At 37.0% G+C, this 16735-nt stretch overlaps 1 protein-coding gene across 1 annotated transcript in view; it reads left to right on the plus strand.

The window, feature by feature from the left end:
* The window catches only part of arhgef10 (Rho guanine nucleotide exchange factor 10), a 99662-nt gene continuing 82927 nt past the window's right edge, over positions 1 to 16735 (plus strand). Inside the window, exon 1 of the mRNA XM_088908182.1 lies at positions 1 to 105. The gene's annotated coding sequence lies outside the window, so the exon portion shown is untranslated. The remainder of the gene's footprint in view (positions 106 to 16735) is intronic.

The raw sequence follows: 16735 nt of genomic DNA on the forward strand, positions 1-16735 counted from the left end.
GGAGAAAAAAAAAGAGGAAAAAAAGCGTCGGATGCAGTGGGAGCACGGATTCGGTGAATGGCAGTGCCCAGCTTAGAAGAAACGAAGAAAAAGCTGATGCAGATGGTGAGCGAGAAGTACTCGTTTTATCATGATGATCACTTATTTGATGTCTACAGGCAAAAAATAAAGTTAATGGAAAAGTTAACTTATTCTTCAGTCCAAATCCTTCCAATTTGTTTGTCTTCTTGAAAAACAAAATTACACTTTGCCGTTTGATTTTACTCTTATTATCTGCCAGGTTGTTTTTCATACAGTAGGTGATTTTTCAAAGTGTGTTAAACGAGCAGAAATTACAGTATATCCGTTACTTTCGAAAGTCCCAGATGTAAAGTTTCATTGATTAATAAAATCACGACGGAAAGGGCAAAGCCTGCAGTTAGGTGCGCTAGAGAAGTCCGGCTGTTTCATCTCGAGTTGGTGGACAATTTCGCAAGTAGTTTAAAAAGCAAGCGGGGGTCATACAGTAATTGTGGGATTTTCTAAAACAAGCTAAACAATACTATATCACATTAAAACTACCAGTAATCAAACTGCTTTCTGTTTTGTTACCTGTCGACCTGAATAAACTTTCCAAAGCGTTCTGCACCATTAGGATGACAGGAGATTTTGTCTTGTTTTCTTGAAAATGTTTGGTCATATTTGAGAAGCGATGTAATCCCCAGAGTATCAATTCACCTATTGAAGTGCATGGCGACTAACCAACAATACAACTGCGCGTTGTTCTTTTATGAATAACGTACTATTACAACCGATCATCATAGCTGTGTAGTAATTTCTGTCGTTGTGAACAATTACAGCTTTTACTGTGTCTGAGTAATCTGTATAAAAATGAATGTTTTGATAACCGCAGCTTCGTGCCGATGATCCCACATTTGTTCAGGAGCTGTTTTCCAGTTGTCACAGTTTTGTAGGAGGTACAGTAGTTGGGTGCTGTTTCTGCAGGGCATGGGCGTTGTTAAAGAGCAGGTCTCAAGCTCAGCTCTTGCAGGGCTTCATGTCTTCTGGTTTTCGTCGCATCCTGGGTAGTCAATTAAACGGGTGAATTAAGCATTTTCTTAGGTAGACCTATAGGATTTTTTATGGGTCTTTTATAGTTGATTAAAAACTTAAACTTTGTTCAAGGTTACCTCATCCATTACCTCAGAGCCTGATGACCTGCAGTAGGAATTGCATTTATACAAGCAATCAATCTATGTACTGTAACACAATGGGCTTGTGAGCCCTGTAAGAGTTTCTGTTTCTGAGTGGCAAACCCCAGACAAACAGTCTGACAAACAAGGGGTAATGGACAAGCTGTCCATGTGTCACACAAGAGGTAATGAATATCCATGTGTCAAATGCTCGTAGAGTGTTCAGAAAATTTACAAAGAATGATTTTCCAGTAAAGCTAAGTTAATGTCTTAATGGTTTAAAAGGCGTCTGACGTAGCAGGTTCACTCAAGGTGGTGTGGACTGGTCCAGTAGTGGTTGCAGTGAGCAGTGCTGTTGCTTCACAGCTCCAGGGTCTTGGGTTGCAATCCAGCTCAGTCTGTTGGACTTTGCATGTTCTCTCTGTGCTTGCATGGGTTTTACGCCAGGTACTCTGGTTTCTTCTCACAGATGATAAACGTGCTGTCCAGGATAACTAGCATGTCTGCATTGTCCTCCAGGATTTGTGCTATGGAATGGATTGGCATCGCATCCAGGGTGAAGTTTCTCCATGTACCCCATGCCTGCCAGGGTAACCTCTGCCTCTTTCTCACCCTCAAAGGGTAAAGGGTTTCTAAAAATGTAAGGATGGAGATACTAATCAGCACCCATCTATGTGACAATTTTAAAAGCGGATTACAAAGGGGACAGAAGAATATTTAATTGTCTTCTATTGCCTGTAAAAGACAAATATGCTGTGAAATATGATTTGATATTTTTGTTTTACATCTCTAACCTCATGCGGCAGAGCGTTCTTCAGTGCCTTTTGAAAGTTGAATCTGCGCTCAATACGTTGATCAAAGAAAAGGGCCCAGATGTTTGTGAAACACAAGTGTTGCACTGACATTGTGGTGCAGATGTGGTTCACACTGTAGCAATTCCTTAGAACGTACATGTCACTGAATTCTGTTCACATAGTCCATTAGAACTTCCCAGATTGATCTCATTGGTTTCATTTGCCTGCAGTAAAATAAGGAGGTTTTAAGAAGAAAAAAACATATTTAAAGGCTGTATGATGTGTGCAGGTTATTGTCCTGAACAAACAGTATGTTCTTCAAGAGTTGTCAAGGTTTGCCAGATGACCTTACAGATGCACTTTCATCCCTGAACATGAGCAGCATGTTGTTCTTCATAACGTGTTTTCTTGTCAGGACAACCCAGCGATTTAAGAGTTCAAATCTAAGATTCACATAAACATAAACGCCTTGATTAATAAACGCTTCATCTTATGAACATCGACTCTTTGGTCAACGTGATAGGAAGTATCTAGGAAAAACAGCACCAGTCTGAAGAAAATGAAAGCTGTTATACCCATGAGCTCATCAGCACAAACGAATTCCCCAAAGTCAACTCCGATGTAAGGATTTCGAATCAGCTGTGCTACAATGTGACACCTGACTTCGAGAGGCAGTATATATAAACTGCTGGGGCTCAAGAGCTATCTGATGGTAAAGACTATGTATCAGTAAGTTTAGTAGAAAATATAGAATCAATTACTGAATATGATGATTCAAGTTCAAGAGCTGTGAACCTCTTATTGGGCTGTTGCCAAGCAAATAGACAAGGATAAAATATCGTCACCCTGATTCAAGGTTGCATTATGCATCAGCCATTTATTTTTTGGTATTTTTAGTTCTAAGGTTGATTAAATCTTGGGACCAGTTAAATGCAGAATAACTTAAGATGGCATGCAGAGAAGGTTACCAGCAAGACAAGGCCGTTTGTCTCAAATCTTGCCAGTTTGGTTGGTAGTAGCTTGGTGTTTTATGAATTTTGTGAATCTTTTTCTTCGAGGATCCCAAGATGTTGGCATCAACATGTGTTCTGGACGTTGCTTCCAGATTCCCACATTTGACAGTGTAAAAAATGCCTTTTGTTTTCTGTCATCTATTTCTTCTTCTTCTTTTTTTTCACAGCCTTAGTCCCAGACTGTCCTGGGGTCAGCTGCTTTGGTTGCTCTTCTCCACTTGTCTCTGTCGAGCACATCTTCCTCACTCACTTCACATACCTCCATATCTTTTCTCACACAATCTATCCATCTCTTTCTAGGCCTGCCTCTTCCCCTGTTACCTTCCACCTCAAATTCCATTACCCTCTTTGTTACTTCCTCAACGTCCCTCCTCATGATATGTCATGATATACCACCGTAACCTCGCCTCTCGCATCTTCTCAACCACATCCACCACCCTACATCGTCTACAGATTTCTTTATTTCTGATCTTATCCTTCATTGAAATCTGCAGAATCCATCTCAACATCCTCATTTCAGTTCTTCTCATCAAGTTCTCTTCCCTCTTTCCAACTGCCAAGCATTCAGCTCCATAAAGTAGTACAGGTTTAATCACAGTCTTGTAACATTTTGCACTTTAACTTTCTAGGAATTTTCCTGTCACAGATTATTCCAGTTATTTCTCTCCACTTGTTCCATCCAGCTTTCACTCTTTGTTTTACTGCCTCCAGTGTTTCTCCTCCCTTTACCAGTTTTGATCCAAGGTATTTAAAGCCATCAACCTGTTTCAGTTTTCCTCCATTTGTCTCCTCAACATTTCAACTTTCATGAATGGCCAAAATCTCAATTTCAACGTGTGTAACCAGGGTCTTTGTGTTTCTCAGGGGGCAGAAATTCCCCTGACTTTGTCAAGGCCTTTCGGGATTTTGAATACATCTTTCAAGTCCTGACAATCATCTCCGTTCTGGGTTAAAAAAGATTCAGTTCATTTAGTCTATAGAAGTATAACATTCCCTTCAGATCAGAAATAAGACTCTCTGGTCTCCTTTGTACTGCCTCTGGAGTAGCGATCTTGTTGCATGGTGACAGAAACTGACCACAATATTCCAGGAGGGGTTTTCTTAATATATCATGTAGTTTTATGATGACTCTGCTCATAAAACCAAAGCACATAGTTTATTTTTATGTCTTTCCTGATCTGTCTTTTTGAAGTAGTGAGTCTTTGAATCTGGACTGACGGCACCCATAGCAAATTTGTGGACTTTCATTTCTGCTTTTATAATCACCCTGAATATTATTTATAATACACTTTTACTTCAGTTTGATTTTATTTTCATTTTGTTAGGTTGCTTATTGAGGATCTCATAGGAAGAAAAGGTTAAAAACTCTTAGAAATTGCTAATTGTCTTGCTCTGACATAGCTTAGAACTCTTCTGGGGTTGTTGTTTGGGGTTTTGTGTGTTTTTCAATGATGAAGCTCCCCCTATGCCGCAAAGAACAGACTCAATCAGTGCTATTAGTGTGCTGTAATTAGCTACGGTTGGCTTTTCAAAGGAAAATCCATTCAGCAGAGTGAACTCTTTGATCTTTGCTTGTTGGGTGCCATGCTTGTCCAGCTCGGTTTACATCACTGTTTGAAAACTGGTAGGCAGTGAGTTACTTGCATATGTTAATTTGCTCAGCAAACATCTGACCTACTTGATTCAGATGGGAAAAACTGGTCGGATACAGATTTATATAAAGAAGATCTATACAGTAACTGTATAGTATAGACCTATTGTTTTTATATTTTGTATTAATGTGCTTAGAAATCTATACAATTTTTACAAACTAGCCATAATGCAGTTTTAAATTTTATTAACTAGAGATAACTTAATTTTCAGATAAATGACCTTGTGCCTAGATCATTCATTAAAGTACATCTATAATTGATCATTCATCATAATGGTAATGAGAATTTGGTGTTTACATTTTCTGATATTTAGTCCTTCGGGACTGTTTCAAACACTAAAGCTGGTGGAAGTGAAGTTGTGTGTTTGTTGACATTCACAGTTATGCCTAATGTTTTGCAGGCAACATAGGCAAAACACAGATAAACCTTGATGAAATTGCAAAAGCCAGAAGTTCCAAGGAAAAGCAAAGTGACTATTTCCTTGCTGTGAAATGATAGTTTACCGTGGAAATCTTGATGTGATGGCGTGGCATTGCTGTTGAGCTGTTCTGAGCTTCATCAGTCTCTCAAGTGATGCTTTGAAAGGGGACCGATAGTGTACTGTAGAACTATCTGCTATGGGTTTGAAAGTAGTATACCTAGATAATATCAACAGCATCTCTTACTGTACGTATTACTGTATATTATCTTAATACTTGTGTTGATTAACTTCTCTTTTGTTATTTCTGTATTTATTTGATAAAAATCACTTATAAAAACCCGTTTCAAAGCCTTTTTTTCTCAGACACAGACATGATCTGTTATTAGTGCTTTTAGATTAAATTTATTAGCATGTAGCACATGTAAAAACAAACGGACGATCTGCTTCTTAAAATCCATTTAATGAAGAGATTACTCAGATTATTGATCATTTGAAAAGCAACTATCCAAAACTATTTGTGATTACTGTGAGCTATTTTGTATTTTGGCAGTTTTAGATAAAATAAGTAATCTCTTGTTGTGTTCCTGAAAGCCCTCAGCGTAGGGTGGTACAGTAGGTAAGCTGAAGACCCTTTTAGAAAAATAGGGTTAGGGGAACTGAAGTCAAAGTTTACCCTGTTAAAATCTCTCAGATATTTGTTTTTACCTACAGTAGAGTGACAAATAGAGTAAAACCGTGACACCAGAGATCACAAAGAAAGTACTATATTTGGAAAATACTATTGAATGGTTAGATTTTAAATGGGTTTCTGACATAATTCTTACTTAATTGCTGTGATGACACATGGCTTGTACGAGACCTTAAGCGATGTCACTGTGCCACTTCTTACACTCACTCTGATAGCTTCCTTACTTTCCTTTATTGGACGAATTGTAGATGCATTTACACCAAACAGCCAACCCACAACTCTATTGCACAGTCTTTCACACAACTTATAAAGCACTTAACATTTTTTCTTCTAAACTCATCACGGATCTAGATCGCTGAGCAACACTGGACCCATCCTTTCTCATACACTTAGGAGCCATTTTAATTTGTTAATTTATTCCTTATTAAACTAATATTTTATTTAGAAAATCACTATCACTAATACTTTTTTGCACAATGAAATATCAATAACCATCAATGCCCAATGCAATAATGTACACTGATCTGAACAAACCCTAAGAATGTGAGAGGAATTGCGGACACATCTACTCACAAGGGAGGCTGACTGTGAAAGACCGAGATCAGACCACGTGGCTGCTCGTGAAAAGAGCTCTCTAGCCAACACGCACCATGGCTGTTTCTCGAACTTGTGTACACTCAGACTTTTGGGGGTTGCACAAGGTTAAACGGTATACATAAAAGTCTGCACGAATACACAAAACTGCATAAGCTCACATACAGTATAGCGAGGGATTACTGTATTTCTAAGATATGTAGAAAACAAATCCAGGCCATCAAAATACTCGGGCTAAAGCTTCATGGAAACCATGATTTTCTTTGGCCTTGAATCAAGTACACACACTTTAAGTCTTCCTGATGTGCGTTGTTTCTCCTGTCAGTCTAATATTGAACACCCAATTTACATACGAGTCAAAAACGTTCCACACTTTCCAGTGGAAGCTGCTGATTGGTTGTGGCATGAGACACTCCATGTGTGACTGGCCCTCTTCCCCCATGATTTCCTGCTTCCCTGCACAGCAGCCTCAGCGACCGATAGGCATCAGCCTGTGACATCAGCCTGCTGGGTTCCGATCCCTGTTGCTCATGACTAGCACGCACAATACCATTCCCTAGACAGTGGCCAGTTCTGGCGTGCCAAAAGATCATGATAACTGTAGAATTTGGGATAGCACTGCTGGATCACATCTCTTGGGTCTGGGTTGGAATACTTTCTGTGTGGAGTTTGCATGCTCTCCCCCCCTAGGTGAACTGCTGTTTCTTATGTCATGCTCGTGTGTGCTGCCTTCAATGTACTGGTTTCCCTAGTCCTTGTCCTTGTCTAGAGCTTAGTCTTACCTTGCACCCTGTGCCTCTGTGATCCTTACCAAGAATAAGTGGCTTTCAGATCATGGATGAATGATTTCACATGCACACGTGTGACAAATTCAAAAAGTTACAAAAGTAACTATGAAATAATAAATTGCGTAAACCTTTTTTTTTGTTTCAATTGTAGACTCATGGGCAGCACGTTGCTCTCTGTATGGGGTTTGTATGCTCTCCCAGTGTTTTCAGGTTAATTGGTTTCTGGGAAGACTGGCCCTGGTGTGTATGTGCGTGTCTGTTTCTGTGTGTGCCCTTGCGATAGACTGGCATCCCTTCTAGGGTATACCCTGTTTGCTCCTGTTCCTTGCCAGGATAGGCTCTGGCTCCTCTGCAACCCTGAATCTGAAGACGTGGTTAGAAAATGGATGGATGGTGAAAGTGTTCATGAATTAAGTTATGTGCTAATCTTTTTAGTTTTGCATTTAGTATTTGCATTTTGTGTTACTATGGTAAATCACATTAAACACAGAAGAGCAAGAGATATTGCCATTGGCATGAGAGTATGTTCTACTGTCAGCGTTAAGCTACAGATGGGTGATACTACAACATTACAAGCCATTATCAGTTTAAATCAAGTGCTTATGACAAGCCAAATTCCAGCTAATAAGTGTGTATATTAAGACCCTTTACACACTTCTTCTTGTATTTAAAGAGCGGAAAATGATGTGTTTCATGGCTAATTGGCACTTCAAAGCTTCTCACTACATGGAGTACAATAGCAGTCATTTGGCACAGACCTAATCGTAGGCTACGAGGGAACTGACGTCCTTGTTCCTTCTATTTCGAAATACTGAAATCCATTCGGAATGCAAAACTGGTTTCTGGATCTCAGCTGTCTTCTCTGAAACAAAGTGAGCATCCTCATCATGTGGTTTATTTTGTAGATGTGTAATCAGAGTATCAATACAGTAGACAGTAAAATCTGAAAATGAAAACCTTTATCCAGGGTAACTTACAATTGATCAAATACATAATAGATATAATGAAACACAACTACAAATAATTAATAAAATGAAAATAAGGTTAGCCCAATGAAGTAGTTCACTGAGCATGTACTGTATATTTTTTCATAATCACTGCGGAATTAAATCATATGCATCGTAAAAGGTCACAACTTCCGCGTTGGTATTATAAGTTTATGTGAATGCTTTAAGATGTTTTTCAGGTTTTGATTTCATGTTTTTGAATATATAAATGTTTTTATAACAGCATCATTATGTCCCAGTATGATGTTTACGGATGTTTTTACATCATAGTTTGTCTTCTACCGGAAAATTTAGACTTTTCTTGTATTCAGATAAGACTGTGTTGTCTCTAGAATACATTAATTGAAGCTCATAACTGACAATCGTGCAGTATTGTATGCTGTACTGTATCATCCTTAAAATCCAATGTATCAATCAGAACAGTATGTATAGTAAATGTCTTTTATACTTTTTATCTAATAGGCTATCTTTTTCATTGTGTACAGGTGGAAATGTACAGTATGTGTTGTACAACTTTAAAAAATCACTATATTCAGTGAACTGAAGTTTTTATAAAAGCTCTGAATATATTCAGTATGTCTTTTTTAGAAGCTGACAATGGTTTTGAAAAATAGTTGAAAGTTCTGCTTTTTGAACTTTTATAATACAGTAGCTTAGCATTACTGCAGCTGCTTTAAAAGTAGCATGACCTTACATGCTTGTAGTGCTTTGTCACTAAGAAACAATTACATTCTTGCATCGTTAGGTGGTTACTAGGTGGGATCTCCTCCTTGTACTCTACCACACTGTCTGTATACATTGATGTCTCACCCACAAATATAGGATGGATTAACTTCTAGTGTAAAATTAATGAAAAATGAAAATTAATGAACCCTACATTTAAAAAGTAATCTGTATGTGGTGGGACATTTTAATTGCTCCTTTAAGCAATATATTTTAAACACTTGGGTAGACATCATTGCGAAACTGTGTTGAAACTTAAGACTAAAGGATTAACAGCTCAAAAGAGGTTCACATTATGCCTATAAAAAAACTTATTTTTTCATCATTATATTTTTTCTGCTTAATGTACAGGGAAATCCACTTTTATAATTGTAAATATGAATATCTTTCATTCTTTTGTTGCGATGTAAGGTGTACTTTTTATACCCTTATTGGATTAGTAAATGCTGACATAAAATACAGAAGACAGCTTTCAGAAAATGGGGTACAAATTTTGCCTTGTTGCTAAAAAAAACTTAGAAATGTATCCTGAAATTGTTTTTCACATGAATTTTGGAGTGGAAATAGAGCACACCGATTATCGAGTGCTCTTCTTACATTTGTAAAGCATTTGATTCCAAAGCTGATTGATGCCTTTGTATTAAGCAATATTATAACATCTGTTAGTCATGGACAAGAGCTGGCCTGTAACTACTGTATGTCCAGATCATTCAGAGCAGGCATGCCCTGCACCATTTCTGTCAAATTAGTTGGACAGACTTAATGCTACAATTGTGTACATTATTCATTTAATTTTCTGTTAATTATGCAAATTATTTTGATAAAATATCCTTCTTCCACATATTTTTAAGGTGCCATTTTGCTGTAGATATAGCTTTCAACATTTGTATAAGGGTTTGTAATAGTTATTCCTTGTTTCTTAAATTCCTTGAATTTCCAATACCATAACATGTTTCCGAAAAAGCAAAAGCTCAGGTTTTTAAAAAGCCATTTTGTTATCAAGAGTTATTGATAGCATTTAAAGAAGTGCTTAAATCCACATTTTGGTGAAATGTCTATTTATATATTGAATTTTTGGATACAATTGGAAAAAGGTTGTGTCACAGGCCAGTTGTAAATTCGTAATAAAATGCTTCATTCCCTTTAAGTCTTGCTCCTATAATCTGAATTTGCAAAGACTGGGGTGCAGGTAAAAAAAATAAAATCCTTAATATCGACAGCTACTGTATAAAACCATTAAATATTTGATATTTGATATTTTTGTCCCTTTTTTCATAAAAGGTACTCTCTCCTTGGAGATTGATGTTTCTGTTTCCTGTGCAATAGAACAGCATCTCTGCCACAAGTTGCTCTGTTGCCTGTTTAACTAGTGCTTTGTAAACACATATGAAACTAGTGCTTAACTAGTGCTTTGTATGAAAATGTCCTGTGTTACTGCCACATTACAATACTTTCACACATATCGGATATTTTGAAACATTTAACCATGGGAGCTACCATAGCAATTTAATTTAAGCAATTTTCTCCTGTGATAATACAATCCCATTGTATGTTTGGGTGAACAGCCTGGTGCTCTACTAATATTACTCTGAACAATTATTATGTCCAGTATTGTTACTGACAGTCAGTGAGTAGTTTGTGATTTCTTGGGTATATTGTTAGAATGGCAATTTCTGTTGTACCTAATGGTTACTGCAGTGCTGCCATTGCATATCTTCATAAGGAACCTGGTTATAATGGGAATTGAATGGTCTTGTACTTCTTAAATAGTAAGTGACACACAGCCAGATGTGGTTCTTGTTTTTTAACATTGGATTTCTTTGGTGATGAAAGAAAATTACTTGGATATGAACATGTTTTGTGCTTAATTAAAATGTGTATTTCTTTAAAGTCCATGTGTCATTATTTATTAAATTAATCAGAATTATAATCACCTTTATTCGCCAAGTACTTTTCATGTGCGGTGAATTTATTCCGGTGTACTTGGTGCTACAGTACATGTATTCACAAACAAGACAGTAGACATTACTAAGACAGCGAACATATAACTAGGAATTCTGGTTAAGCAAAATGACTAGGACCTAGGAAAGAAGCTGTTCAAATACCTGGTTTTAATAGACTGGTAGCACACCATGATACCAACCGACTCAACTCCCTCCAGTACGTGGTCTCATGATCATTAGTGATGGTGGCGTTCCCATCTTCCAGCCTGATTTGTCCTGATCTCAGAGCCTACAGGTAAGCAAGGCAGGACTGGTCAGCTGTAGAATGGGGAACCTTTCGATAAACATCGCTTCTTTAAATGGTGTTGGTGTACAAGTACTTGTTTGCTGTGGACCTGCACTTCTAAACTAGTGCCCTAGTATGGTGACCAGGGGTACTATACTGTAGACGGTGCTAAAATGTTCAGCAAAGGTCGTGACCCCTAGATCAGTAGAGATCCCTTGGCAATTTTTGAAAGTAGTTTATCCTAGTATCTTGGTTAAATTCCACTCCCCTTTTGTGCAATCTGACCTTCCTAATGGTCCACCCTTAATTGAGCTAGTAAGCAGTTTGTCACTTCTCCATCTAATCTGCTATGTAGGAGAACTGCAGGTGAATATTGGCAGGTGTGTGTTATATACAGTAAGGGAAATGGGTTCCCTCTTAAGTGTAAAATGGTTTGATATTGTTTGGAAAGACCAGTTTGGTCTGGAATACAGAGGTTTTTGACCAAATAATTTATCACGGATATACAGAGGTTCTCAGAACATAAAGTTTGTTCTCTCAAACATAGGTATTAGAAACCTTTGAGCAGACCTACAGTATGTTGAGTGAGAAACAGAAAAGTAATATGAAATTGAATAAAGCAGTTAACCAGTTGTCCCCAATTTCACACTAATGTAATGATTTTTATCTCTTGTGTTCAGTTTTAATACAAGAAGAGGTAGGGAGATCAGTTTTTTTTTTAGTTCGAAATGTTGCTGGCAAGTGCAGAACACTTCATATGAAGGAAAATGTTTGCTTTATTTTAGGTGATGTGGGTAAGAGAATGCCAACTGTAATCTGATTTCTGCTATTAGGTCTTTAGCTTCTGCCTGTCTGGATGGCTTTCTGCCAGAACAATGCTTCGGGAGCTCCACAGGCTTGTGAAGACATGAAACCTGTCATCTAGTCTCTTATAGTAAATTTTACATTTGCAGTGAAAAGTTACCCCAGTTCCCACAGATTCACATTTAAAGAAATGTTAGGCTCATTTCACAAGTACTGTATTGACAAATGTTCCTCTGTACACATTATACTGTACTGTGCCTAATAACAGAGTCTATTAGAATAGTAGTAGAAGTAGACGTTCTTGCTGCTGGTGGTGTTGGCCTAGAATGAAAACATCTCTTGACTTACAGTATAAGCACTGGTAATGTTAAAGTAAGGAAGGGCTTTGTCATCATAAATACAAATCATGTCTTAAGTATGGGTCTTGAGTAATTGTCTTACAGTTAAGGAAAGGAAGACGTAAATGACTTGGCTATTTAGTTAAGTACAACGAAGGGAAAATTAAACATTTCTGGCATGAATGAAAATGGGTGTGGATTTGATCCACTTGGACAGCATATGGAACTTACAGACAGGCTGTGGCTGTTAAAGAGCACAATATGAGGAACCTCAAAAGTATAGTAAACTTTGTTGGTGTTCAAATACGTGTCCTGTGACCCTTGCAGTGTACCTTCTATCAAATCACCACTGAAAACCTCATTTAATAGATCTTAAGTAACCTAAATTGATGGACCTTTGCGACTCACAAGTTTTATTTATCTGATCCTTTAATATTTGACTCTCATGTGACTAAACCACTCCAGACCTGAGCTGCCTTTCCATAGATAACAATGTATAATCATTTTAGTCACTTGTCAGAAATCCTGAATCTAATTGAACATCAGTAATCAAAGGAGTAATGTGTTTTTCATTAAAACAAACCTATGCTAAACTTAATTTGTGTCTGTACTCAATCTGTACTTTACTAAATGTCTTTTATGTCTAATGTGCACATACTTTAATTCCCCAAATTCTTTTGTGCTCCAAAGCAAAACTAATCTTAGACTACCTTTCAAGTTCTTTTGTGATGGTTTGGTATGTGATATATATCACAACTTCATAGACAAAACAAATAACAGCCTCTGGAGCTGTTCACCTTTCGTGCTTAATGTAGCAGGGGATCATGCATGAAGAAAAAATATTCAAATGTTCAACTCAGTAGGCCTTTAACACCTTTAATAAACTGTAATTTAAAATCAAGTATTTAGGGATGCTAATATAATATGTAGATGAAAGGGGCAACACGATAGTAATATATTATGTTTCACAAAGTGAGAGTTCTCAGTTAGCCAGATAACTTTACTGTTGAAAAAGAATGTCTGGATTTTCAGTTTCACGAAGAATGATTAAATTCTATTTGGTTAAGTAACTGTACTATACTTTGTGGTTAAGAGCTCAAGTCACAGACAAATCAGTCTCCTTCAAAAAAATCACGTCACTGTTCTTCGGGGATCCAGTTGACATTAGAGCTTTGCGGGGAGAATGAAAGTTTAAAGATCACCAAAACCCTTTACAGTTTGCTGATAATTTCTATTGAAAGATATGATTTCAGAAGACAGGGTACAGTTTTTACATTCACAATGTCTTTAGCACCTACCTTTATTAATACAGCTCATCGTAGCGCGGCATTAACGGAAAGGTGAACTCTGTGCATTGGGCAGAAGGTCCTAGTGACTGGTGCAGCTTTTTCATTGTAAGTTGACTCGGAGGGTTTCAGTACAGTGTCGGTGTGTCATGCGATTAGAAAAGTGGTGTTTGCAAAAAACAGTTTAAAACAGTTTTTGCACGCATTTCATACAATTTCCAGACCATGGATTAGTGAATATTGTTGAATGGGGGTTTCATGAATTCGCTGGGAATATTCGTGTATAATATCCACTGTGTATGTGCTATCTTCTGCTCCCTGTAGCTAGGTGTATTGATCTAAACATTTCTTCCAGCATTTCCTAATTTAATAGGTGGTCTGGAGCGCAGACATCCCCATTAAGGCAATATACATAGTTTGAGTTTTGTTTGTCAAAGAGGGAACAGTTTTTTGCCATTAATAAGTTAATAAGTCCAAAATTGTCCCACTCTCTCCTGGTGTCCTCCAAGGCTGTATCCTAAGACCTAAAGTATTCTGTTTTTAATCCATAAAACCCATTAAGCAGTCTTATTGACAAAAAGGGTGTCCCCTCTCATTTTTACACTGACAACATTCAGCGTTACATCTCTGTCTTGTTCGATCATTCGTGTACCTTTGGGATTCTGTCAAACTGTGTGAGGTTAATTCAGACCTGGTTGAGCTGAAATTTCCCCCATTTAAATATGATGAAAACTGATCATAAATCCCATTGAAGATACAAGCTTCACATTATGCCCTACAATGAAACATCTCAGGGTCTGGTTTGATACAGAGATCTGTTCTGATGCATAAATTAAAGCCATCTGTAACATCTCTTACTTTCACCTAAGTAATGCCCGTATTCAGTCTTTTCTTGATTACACTGCTGCAAAAACCCTAATTCGTGTCTTCATCACATCTCAGATGGATTACTGTAATAATCCAGTGGTCTCCTCACTCACTCTCTAATCAAACTTTGGACTGTCCAAACTCCACTACTGGATTTCAGGGCTCCATGACCATATCACCCCAATTCTGACTTGTCTTTACAGGCCCCCCATTACCCAGCGCATTCATTTTAACATTTCTTTTTGGCGTGCAGTATTTATCATCTGTCTCTGCTCCTGATGTGCCAAGCAGAGCTCTGTGCTCTGCTAAGGCTCACCTTTTAGTAGTCCTTTCTGTTGCCATGCTCCACAGCTATGGTTTTTAGTCAGGATTTTTTTTTACCCTGTAAAGTGCCCTTAATACTGTTGGTGTACAGTAGATGGGCACTGAAGTAAATCCTTGTGATCCCTCTCTGAATCAATACAGGGCATCTACTGCACAGTAGCTGCAGTCAGAGGCTGACTACAGTACAAGTGAAGTTATTGCTTTACTAAACGATGCATTAGCATATATAATGATGGCAGAAACACACAATTAACAGTTTCATTTTATTTTCTAATATGCCATAGTTTCATACTTAAGCTCAATGCTTATGGGATAGCATTCAAGTCATTAATCAATACCATGTTAACGCAGGAATTTAAACTTTCTGAGGTATACAGTATGTACAGTTTAAGCAAGGAGCACTGCATATGTTTAGTGAACCTACAGTGATATTAAATAAAATAAATGACTAACCTTTATAGGAGTTTAAAACAATTTATTTTACTCTTTTGTTATTTATAACACCTTTCTCACTGTGTTGCTAGCTTTTCCTTTTTTCAAAACCCTTGCCTCACTGAAACTCTTTTGGGTTTACGTAGTGGTTTACTAGAGGCTCTAAGTAAACATAATCATAACACGAGACTGAATCCTCCTTCATACTTTACACCTAATACAAATTGCAATACAGTATTTAGCACATTAGAAAGGTAAACGTATTCTACTCAAAATCTAGATACTAATAATAAAGAATTATTTGTTCTTATTAGCCTAGAACATCTTTTTATATAATTCCAACCCATTTCACTCTAGCATTTAGATCAAGAAATTAATGAAGAAAGAAAGGACTAATCTGGATTTGTTTGGCTAATCTGGATTGTCTGTTTTTAAATAGGTCATGAATCTAAAACATTTCATTTTCTTTTTTATATTACTTATATTTTATTATTTTTTGCATAAACATAAAAATAAAAAGGCCAGTCATCACAAAACATTAATTATATGAGTATAAAGTCTGCTAATTAACTAATCTAAAACATTTCAATAAAGTCCTGCAATACCCTTCAATTATACTGTTAAAAGGTTTGGCAGTTTAAGGTATACTGTACATGTGTGTAGCATACTGTAATTCTACTTCACAAATATCTTTGAGGAGTAGAAGATAAATCCAGTTCTAATGATTTGAGAAAGTTAAACTTGCACTACTGAAATACTGAGTATTTGATCTAGGTTTATACAGAAAAGACCTGGAGTGGTATGCACTGCTTGAATAAGTACTTTAACACACGCATACAGTATAATGACACTTTGGTTTCGCTGTCGTGAAAACAATGTGAAGAAGTCTCCTTTCTCTCCCTAACCAAAAACATCTAAAATATGTTGTTTGTAGTCTGTATATTATTATATACAATTTAATTCACATACTGTATGCAGTCTTGAAAGGTTTTTGTTTTATGAAGCAAAAGTATCTTCCATATTAGCAAATCACCCCCCCCACACACACACATTAGCTATTGAATATTGGAATCTCCTGAGATTTAGACTTGTTGTGTACTTATAGCTGTGATTTGTGTTATAGGTAAAATATATGTAGAGCATGTGTTGATATCCACTTTCAAATATAGAATAAATAAAGCAAATTTACATCATCAATAAAACATGTCCTTCAATGATCAATGACACCTTTCCTCATTTTTATGAATTATTATAAGCTGGTCCACGATGGAAATGTTATGTCTAATATTAATTATATCAGAGTTTAGACTAGTCTAAAGCCTGGATTAAATTAAACCTTTTGTCAATCACACATTACTAATGCAGAACATGTTGCCTGGTTTCCATTGTCTGCTGCTGAAGCAAGAGGCTTCTGACAACCAGGGAGATGTCATCAAGCACTGGGTTTGTAATTTGCAATTGGCACAGGAGCCAAAGGTTCAGTTTACATTCTGCACAAAGCTGTAATCTTCTTCTGAACTCAAAAAGGTTTGAGGTTTTTAAGTAGCTTAGTCGTTTAGAATTCATGCAGCCTATTGAAGAGACAAGATTTGTCTTTAAAATG

The sequence above is a fragment of the Atractosteus spatula genome, chromosome 2 (assembly GCF_055471065.1).
Source record: "Atractosteus spatula isolate fAtrSpa1 chromosome 2, fAtrSpa1.hap1, whole genome shotgun sequence".
NCBI lineage: Eukaryota > Metazoa > Chordata > Actinopteri > Semionotiformes > Lepisosteidae > Atractosteus > Atractosteus spatula.